This window comes from Olea europaea, unplaced genomic scaffold, assembly GCF_002742605.1.
Source record: "Olea europaea var. sylvestris unplaced genomic scaffold, O_europaea_v1 scaffold2561, whole genome shotgun sequence".
Taxonomy (NCBI): Eukaryota; Viridiplantae; Streptophyta; class Magnoliopsida; order Lamiales; family Oleaceae; genus Olea; species Olea europaea.
In genome coordinates, this window is record NW_019243895.1 from 30,992 (window position 1) to 41,336 (window position 10,345).

Below are 10,345 nucleotides of genomic sequence, written 5' to 3' on the forward strand. Positions count from 1 at the left end.
CACCCGATTTGTAGTAAAGATGTAGAAGAAAAATTATAAATTTTGCATCAAGATCTTCTTCCTCTTCCTATCAATGCTACAAACCTTGAATTGTTTGTTGATTTCGTCCCTTGAATACTTCTCTATAATCTCCAACTGTGTTAATACTTCTCCTCCCATTGGTGTTTAGTGTATGGGTATTTTTTTTACTTTTTTTATGGGTTTCAAAATGGGCCAAAAACGCGCTCCAAACGATCTACGGTACAGCGCCTAAGCGCTACGAAGAATCGCTTGTAGATCCCAAGTGCTACACATGCAGAGCCCAAGTGCTGATGGCAGTGCCCAGGCCCAATTTTTTGTTTTTTGAGTCTCGTAGCGCTTGCGCACTATGAGCGCAGCGCCTAGGCGCTGCATTTCTGCTCCAAATTCTGCAATTTTTGATTTTTTCATCCACTTTAGTACCTCTTTTTACACTGCCTTTCTTAATCTTCAAAACAACATTAAAAAACACATAAAAAAAACTTCTATACTCCTAAGATCTAATGGATAATCAAGTTAAAATTTTGTAAAACTCGTGAGTAAAACAAACTCATCAATATCGCAAGCGTCAAATATATCAGACACACATAGTATTTTATATGGAATATCTTTTCATGGATGTGGTGTATGTAAAGAATACCATTCACAAGATATCAACCATCTTGAAGATGCACTGCAATAGGAGGCACATAACCTCAGAAGTGCCACTTCAACACAAGTATTATCACCTGGGAAGAACAATTCAGAGGGAATATATTGTGTACTTCGAGTGGTGGTCAATCACTTCAAAAATTTGCCCAACGACCTCATAGAGATGTGGGGAAGTGAGCTGGAGTGAAATGCGAACCTTACATGGCCTATTGCTTTGTCTTTACTTAGCTGACTTCCATGTGACCTAACACGTATGACATGTAACAATTTTTTTATGTCTTTAGCATAGTGTTTGTTTGAATTAATTATTAAAATATCTATATTTAATGATTTCTTTACTAAAACAGATAACAACACTTCTTTCTTTTTTCCAAAAAATTGTTTCCTAAATGGCAATTTATATCATACTTCGTGAAAAACAATTTACGATATAGCAAAGTAAATACAAAAGCAGAGCAAATTTATATTAGCCGTTTTAAAATCCAATTTTGAAACTGAAAAACAATAGAAAAGAAAATATCAGGAGAAAAAGAAAGAGACAAAAATATATTTGTGCTGTGAAAAGAGAACGGTCGAACCGACGACCATGTTTGCAAATGTGATTATAACAATTATCACTTTGAAAAACGCAAAACAATAAGCACAATTTCTATTCATGTCAATAATTTATTTGGTTTAAATAATATCAATTTTGAATGAAAAATCAGACAAACGTAACAAATATGGTACGTTAATCTCTCTCTCTCAAGTTCCTCAATCTATTTAAATAATTAATTTATATGATATAATATTAATTAATAAAAAATATGTACGCTCTAATTCATAATCCTATTAAAAAAAAAAAATAGATTGGAAAGATGAACCTTTTATTTTTAGTATTTTTCTTTTTTAAAAAAAAAAAAGTTGAACTCATTACACTTTTTGAAAAGATTTTGAATTCTGATTATAATTATTTCTTTATTTTTTTTTTGTTTATTTAAAGAATACAATAAATTTATCATTTTACCGGGGGCGTTTTGCATAATGTTTGCGTAATCTTAAAAAATATTGCACCAAAATAAAAGATATAGTGCTTGTTTGTTACGGATTAAAAACCAATTAAAATCAATTTTTTGACCTTGATTTCACTATTTCAGTCGTCATTTTTGAATTTTTCTTTCACAGATAGAACCTATTTTATATCTAACGGTCAAAAAATTAATTATTAAAATTCCTACCAAACAAACTCATAGTTAATTTACTCAAAACATGTAGAAAATGAAACTGTTTTATGTCAATTATCATTATTTTTTGAATAAAGATACAACTGCAGGGCCAAGTGAAGCAGGGCTCTTATTTTTGATCGAGCTACATATCCCGTCCGGATGGCCATATGGTTGATATAATACACAGACATGGGGTCGCGATTATTTTATTCACGGGAGACCTATGTTGGCCATGTGAGGATCCGATCGGTTTGGCTTTTTCCCTTATTTTTTTATGCTTATTCGTCTGTGTCATGCTACTGGAACGCCACGTTGCTTCCAGGTGTTGTACCAATACCACATGGCAAGACTATCATTTTTCTCATTAGAGAGAGAGAGAATCGCATTTAATGGAAAATATAGCCATGGAAATGGAGGAAAAGACCAAAGAATTCAATCAAGGAAGTCGGCCATAAGCCTACAGTTGGAGATGAAAGGAAACACGCTTTTAGAGAAAGTGAAGATGAGAAGGAAAAAGTGAAAATGGAGGAAGGCGTTAAAGGGCTTCCTCATGAACAGGTTCCACCACCCAGTGATTTCAACACAGAAGAACTCGAGAAGCTTTAAATATTTTCTATTTTAATTCCTGCTTTTTTATATCTGTTTACTTTCTTATGTAAATTAGGACAACTTTCGACCATTTGGTTCGTGTTTAAAAGCAACTTTTTTTCATGATTTCAATTTTCAATCATCTACTTTTGTAACATTTAATTTCAAATAGATTGAAAGAGGGGAAGAGGGATTGACACGGGACTGGAATTGGAGTCTCTAGAGGAACAGTGATTTATTTTTCAAATGTGTGGCTTATGTGAAAAGTAGATGGGCACACATTAAAAATAAGATACTTATTTTTTAACACAATATTATCAACAGCAAATGTCGTGCATTTATAATTAACCGTAGATATGGTAGAAGATGAAGGGGTAGTTTTTTGTATTGGCTGAATTATTGAGCCTATTTTTCATAATAGCATTTCCTATTAAAAGTACTATTTTATCCTTACTAAAATTATTTGTAAGATCTATCTTATATCTTTAACGATTTATCAATTAGGACATATATCTATATTTTTCAATTTTTTGAACGCCTTTAAATATTCTTTATATTTTAATAGTTTTTTAAAGATTATAGGTTGACCTTTCTTGGTTATATACTCTTTAAATAATCCTTCTGAAATTTCTTCTTGTATATTTCTATGTTTGGTTATGATATCTTCTACCTTTCTTATTTCTCTACTAGTTCCTACAGAATCAAATCCTATATTATTTCTACAATTAAAATCTATATCTCTATATATTTCTTCAATTTTTTCTTTACCAACAAGAAATATATCATCAGATTTTTCATCTAATTTAAGTAAGAACGAAACATCTTTTTCATCTAAAAATAAAATAAGATTAATATCATCATTAGTAGTGGAAGTAGATGCATGTGAATTATTCATCAAAATAATTAAAGCATAAGCATGTAAAAATAAGTAAATAACTTACAGTAATCAAGTGAAAATAAACAGACTTTCCCTCCAGTATGTTCTTATAAATGTTTTGCATGTACTTTAATTAATCTTCTGAATCAAGTAAAGTTTTAAAATGTTTTGAAATCATTTGGGTCCACAACTGCTTCCGCAAAAATCTTTTCAATTAAGGTTGCATTTCTCATTCTAGAGAACTAGCCGTGTTTCCACAGACGCTATCTCACAGTATCCAAAGTCTCTGTTTTCACCTCTATCCAAACTCTTTTCAGAATCAAGTTCCTACTTGGAACGAAACTTTAAAAGATAACTCACACACAAGGTGCTACAATTTTGTTAGAAAATTGCCCTTTTCCCCTAAACCATTCATCAAATATGGGTATTTTGGCATGGCTAACATTCATTCAAAATCAATGTTTTGAAAATCTTTTAAAATCTCTATCTGTACTGCCGAGGAATCATGAGAAACTTAACGAAATCCTTTTATGTAAGCTTTGTTGAACATAACAAACTTTACTTTGATATTCATAAATTGAAATTGTACATACTTACAAACTATATTTACATACCTTTGGTACTCACCTTATGAAGTTTAGAACTCCATAAGTGATTACCTTATTACACGCTTTCCTATCTTCAAGCTATCTAATATTTTTTTTTGAATACAAGTGATGTATACAGATTACAAAAGATTTCTTTCAGTTATGTTTAAGAGATAAGCTATTTCGAGATGCCTTCCTTCTTCCTTCATGCCCCTTTTTATAGGAGATTTTGGAATCTTATCTTGGACAGGTATTTTCCACCTTTCTTTGTTGGGTAGCTAGGACATCTTATCTCCACCGAATTTTTCCATTATCTTCTTGCTAGTGGGCCTCTCCTTTTGAAATTAGATGCCTTATCTTTTGAGTTTGTCTACCACTTGTAACAATTGGTGAGTGAGTAGTCACAATAATGGAGACTTTTTCTTGCATTATTTCCTGTTTTTAGTAGCCACAGTTTTTCTTTAATAAATTTCTTTATCAAAGTAGTGATAAAGGGCTACTTTTGTCACCATCACTTTTCTATTTTTGAATCAAAGAATTCTGCAGGGAATTCTTCATCATTAAGGGATGCTTGACTCATATCTTCTACTACACAGTATTCACAATAGTGATCACTGTAATTCCAAAGTAATTTACATAGTTCTTTGGCCATATATTCTGATCCATTTACTTGGTTGGAAATAATTGCAGATAATAAATGATCGAGATAACAAATATCTTCCTCTTTGGTAGCCATCCTTGCATTGGAATATATAATATGATTTTCAGATGGATAAACCTATATTTTTTCTTTCTCAGTAATTATCTGGATTACATGTTCAAATATCTCTTTGTACCTTTTAGCCCTTCTGTAGGGCATCATATTAAGAATATCTTGATATCCATTTTTAACAACCTTTTGATTGGTTGGTAAAAAATGTTGATTTGTAAGTCCCATTTTGATCACATGGAACGATGGATGCATATATTCAAGGACAGGATCCCATTCCATTGTTGTTGAATGAAATTTGATATATATATATTTGTTATTTTAACAATTTCAGTATATCTTTTAACAGCTTTCCTGATGTTGGTTGGAAGCTGAGCTATCTTTTTGAGATCTTTGCTAGGATATATACAAAGTATATTTCCTATTTCAAAGCAATTTCGAACCCGGTTGGCTGGTGCTCCTGGATAAAAATTTATCTTTCTGTATTTTGAATAGTGGAGAGTCTTCATTCACTTTCCAATCTCCAGATACCAATCTGATAAAATATTGAAAATAAAAATAAAGAGTGTTACTTCTTCATAGTCATCTTTTATGGGAATTTTTGCTTCATGGCATATCTTGACAATATCTTTATGATCTATTCTTTCAATAGAAAGTTTAGATTGAGTTTGGCTCTGTGAAGAGCTACCTTCTCTTTTGATATCTTGAATATCTTTATTACCAGTAATAGGTTTGAGTATTCCCTGTAAAGGGGTTCCTATTACCTTCTTTTCTTTCCCTTTATCCTCGGGGAGAGCACTAGTATTCACAAATCTCTGCGAAGAGATACTAGTTTTGGTACAAGTAACTTTTGCCTCAAGGGCTATATTTTTGCCTCGAAGGCTATTTTGGATATTTTGAATTTGGGTTTCCAAATAGGAAACTTTTATCTCGAGTATTTGGACTTTCGTCCTTAGTTGTTTTAGCTCCATCCCTGCTAAGATAATTAGGAAGAAAGTTAGCTTTTCCTTTAATATATTCAATATCAAATTTGAAATATGAGAACCAAATTTGTATTCTAATAATATATCTATTAGCAATAGATGGATCAACATTATTTTTCAAAAATGTTTTGACTTGAGTATTGTCAGTTCTAATCAAGAACTTCTTTGGTAATAAATAATCTTCATATTTTTGAACTCCTCTTTTAACAGTAATGAGTTCTTTTCTGCTTGTCTCATATCTTGTTTTAACTTCTTTGAAGGTTCCTGATGTATAACCTGCAAGTATCTTAGGACAAGCACAATCTTTTTCACATTTATATTCTTTATGATTCTTTTTTACTTTTAAAACTGCTCCCCAGTAATAATCTGAAGCATCAGTTTCAAGAATAAAGAAATCTTCTTTTTTCAAATTTTCCAACCTATTTTCTGTTGTCATTTTTAAGACTGTAACTGGTTTAAATTTTTCTGTACTCCAACATCCACCACGCTGGGTTGAGGAACTCTGATGGTTTATATCCCTATATGCAATTGTAACAGCTTTATTTATTTTTGGTGTAAATATTTTATGTGCACAAGGAGTTGTGAACATATACTTATCAATATATTGTGTAAATGGTGCATATTTTAATAGGAAATTTTGTCCTAATAAAATATCACATTCTATTGTGGTTGACATATATATTGTATCAACAAATACTTCTTTAAAGGAAATTAGAAAAGGTACTTGCGTAGCATACTTGCTGTATATTACCTTATTTCCACCTGCTGTTGTAGCAGTGACTATCTTCTTTGAATTGTATTTCCAGTATTCAGATGGTAGTACATTTGGTAAGCATAAGCTTATTGTACTTCCTGTATCTAAGTAAGCATGAAATTTAATTCTACAATAGCCTTTTATATTAAGTGTAATTTCAATATATGGACTTATGGGATTAGTACTTATCACTCTTTCCATGATAACAATGATTTCATATTTTCATCTATTCTTGGTATAATGATTGGATTATCATCAACTGTTATTTTTAAATATCCTTGACAAATTTTATAAGAACTATATTTCTCAAGAAAGTTCATTCCTAGTAGAATAGGTGAACGATCTACTTCATATAACTCATCTTTATATAAAAATATTTCTTTAGTATATTCTTTTTGATCCTCTCCTACAAGTATAAAAGGAAATTTAACATATTTTCTTATTTCAAGATTATTTCCCAAATAATCCTTAAATATATATGGTTCTGGTATTTCAAAGTCTATTAAACGATTAACAAACTTGGCGTTTACATGGCTTTTATCTGCTCCAGTATCTATGAGGACAAGAAAATTCTTCTTAAACCCTTCTTGGTTTACATATCTTGTTTTAATGTAATATTGTGAACTTGATGGTTCAGCAATACTTAAATTCTTAAGTCTGCTTATCCTAGAGTTTTGTCTAGAGGGAAAACTTGCAATAAGATTGTCTCCTTCTAAGCTGACACTATTTCTTCTTATTAATTTTCCTTCAGAATTAATTTCTTTTGCTTGTTTATGAAAATCAAGCATTATTTGTTCTGGTATAGTAACTTCATGTTCTTGGTATTTTCTAGGAGGTATATATTGTGCTAATTCCTCAAAATCTTTATGTATGATAATGTTATCAGTTATCTTTCTTAGATTATTATGATGGATAGTACTAAAAGCAAAAATTGAATTTATGCTTATACTAATAGCCTTACTTCTTCGTAACATTTTCAATTTTCCAATTCTATAGTATAGATTGAAACTTTGGTCAATATTTTCATCATTTAAAGATATTGCATAATTTGGTTTTACTGCAAATATTATCTTTTGATAAACTAAATTTCCTACAACTGTTCCTAATAGAGTATCTATAGGATCTTGTAAGATTCTATTATTCATACAATAGATTTCTATTGGTATATTCATACCTTCTCTAAAGAATCCTTTTACCATTATCTGGACTCCTCCTAATTCAATACATTTTAATTTATTTCTTACATTCTCTGGGATTTTGGATAGCTCTTGTTTTACCCATTCTTTTGTTATTATAGGAATTCTTGCTTTTCCTATAGTGTCTTCTATATTGATAGACATTTCTTTATAGTTCATACTTACAATTGTTTTATTTACTCTTGGTAAAATTCCTAAAAATTCTTGATGGAATACATCTTTTTCCTGTAGATCTAATATCTTTTTAGTAATTCCTGCGTATTTTTTAATATCAAAGGTAATCTCTTGATTAATACCTTCTATAGAATCTTCAACTTCTTCATTTGTTTCAATTTCTATTTCTGATTGTTGTATCTCCTGATTCATATATACTATTTTATCATAATCTTCCTCTGATGAGGATGTATCTAATTCATAAATGCTACTGCATTCACTACTTAAATCTTCAAAATATTCAATTGGTTATATATCACTATCTTCTTAAAATTTTTCATAAATTTTAAGAATTTTTATATTTTGTCTATCTTTCTTTTTAGGATATTGAGGGGCAATGTGTTATTCTTCATTACAAATAAAACATCTACATTTTTTAATGTTTTTTGATTTAAATTTCTTATTCCAATTTCTTTTCTTGAAATATTTTTTACGTGGTTTAAAATTCCTTTTATTGAATTTTTTATAATTTTTGAATTTTCTTTTATATTTCTTATATGGTTTATATTTCTTCTTATGGCATCCAAATTGTTCAACTTGGCCATTATCTTTATAGCAACATAATGAATTCTTTCTTATTTTATAAGCTTTCTTATTTTCTAGTGCTTCTCTACACCACATGCCTATCATTCTTTTTGTAAATTCAATTCTATTTCCAAGACTATCTATTTTAACTCCTTCCTCTTCTCCTAGAGGTAATAATTTCTCATATTCTTTTAATAACTTAATTCCCCATAGGAATGGTAATTTTGTAAAATAAGATCTTAATATAGGTTTGTTTTCCTGATAATCTCCTTGATTTAATATATAATATAATTCTTCAAACTTACATGTGTAACTTTCTAATTCACACATATCACATATCTTTAAATTTTTCATTGCAATCATTCCTTGATTATATTCATCCTGTTTTTTTTTCTTCATTAGAAGTATACCTATCTCCTAAAAATTCTGTTCTTAAGATTTTTTCAAATATTTTTAATATCTCCTGTATATTTTGTTCATTTATAGTATTTCTATTATCTAATACCCCAGTTCTATTTGCTCCATATTTTATTCTTCCTTTAATAATTTCTGGTAACTTTCTCCACCATTCAGAAACAATTCCTCTGAATGTATATTCTATAAATCCAAAAGTTGTATATGTTTCCCATTTTTTAAATTGTATTGCTATATCTGTACTTTTCATCCATGTTTCAATAGCTTTACTCTTATCTGCAGAATCTAAATCTAACCATACTCCTGTTGTGTGGATTGGTTCATTGTAGGACTTCATTAGATTTATTTCTTTTACAGATTGTTTTCTTATATTTCCAGTATATCTTTTCTGTGTTTTTCTATATTGATTAATATCAGTCTTATCAGGTATTGGGGTACCATAAGGATAATCTTGTTTTTCATCACTACTAAATTCTATTTTTATATTTTGACTTGAAGATGGATTAGTATTCATCTTTGTATTTTCCATTTTTTCAGTTAATTCTTCTAACTGTTTTTTATATTCTTCATACTCTTCTCCTGTAAATTCTAAGAATTTTTGTTCTATCTCTTCTACATCTGTAATCATATATTGTTTTTCTTCATGTTTTTTCCCTTTATTATATTCCTTTTGAATTATCCTAAAATCTTGAGGTGGATTAATTATAATCCTATCTTTTCCTCTAAGACTTTTACTAATAAAGCATTTCCTACTTGTAAATTGTGTTCTAGATTTTCTAATCTTTTATATATATCCTCAAAACTTTCATTTGAAGTATTTTTAGGTAAATAGGGATAACTAGGTTTTTTATGTTTTTCAACTTTTTTCAAAAATTCCTCAATTATATTTTCTTCATCTACTATATTCATCATAATTTTTGGTTCGTAACATGGCTCTGATACCATTTATACCAGAGTTCGCAGATTGCACCCACTACCGTCCGAATTTACGAAAACGGCCCTGACTTGACAGTAGTATAAGGGTACCTATCAGAGTCCTTGAGTTGCCATGGGTCTTCCAGGCATATCTCAAGCCGGGGGCGGAGAGTCAGTAATTACTGCTTTTCCCTATAGAGTTCCACCCGGATACATAATCATGCACGCTCTGATACCATTTCGTCGGAGTGTACAGCGGAGGGGTTAAGACTTTTATTCCAGTTAAAATCCTTATAAGTATCTAAAATGTCACAATAAAATTTATAAAATTCATTAGTTTTTATTAAAACTTTTTCTTCAATAATTATATTTAAATCTCTAATCCTTCTTCTAAGGTTAAGAATTAGTTTATATATATCATTTTCTGTTTTGATTATATTATTATCTATAGAAACATTTTTATTTTTTAATTTTGGATCTAAATATTCTGTAAAGAATCCTTTCAGATCTTCTTCTAAATATTTTAATTCATTTTCTGTTGCATTTTTTAAATCAATAAAATTTTCTATAATATTTGGATTTAAATTTATTAAAGATTTATGATCTATATTTCTTTGGGGACCTATTTGAAGATTTTTATACATTGTAGTGGCTTTGATTGTAATTTCTTTATAAGGGGTATTTTTGGAAAGATTATTGTTTAAAAACTA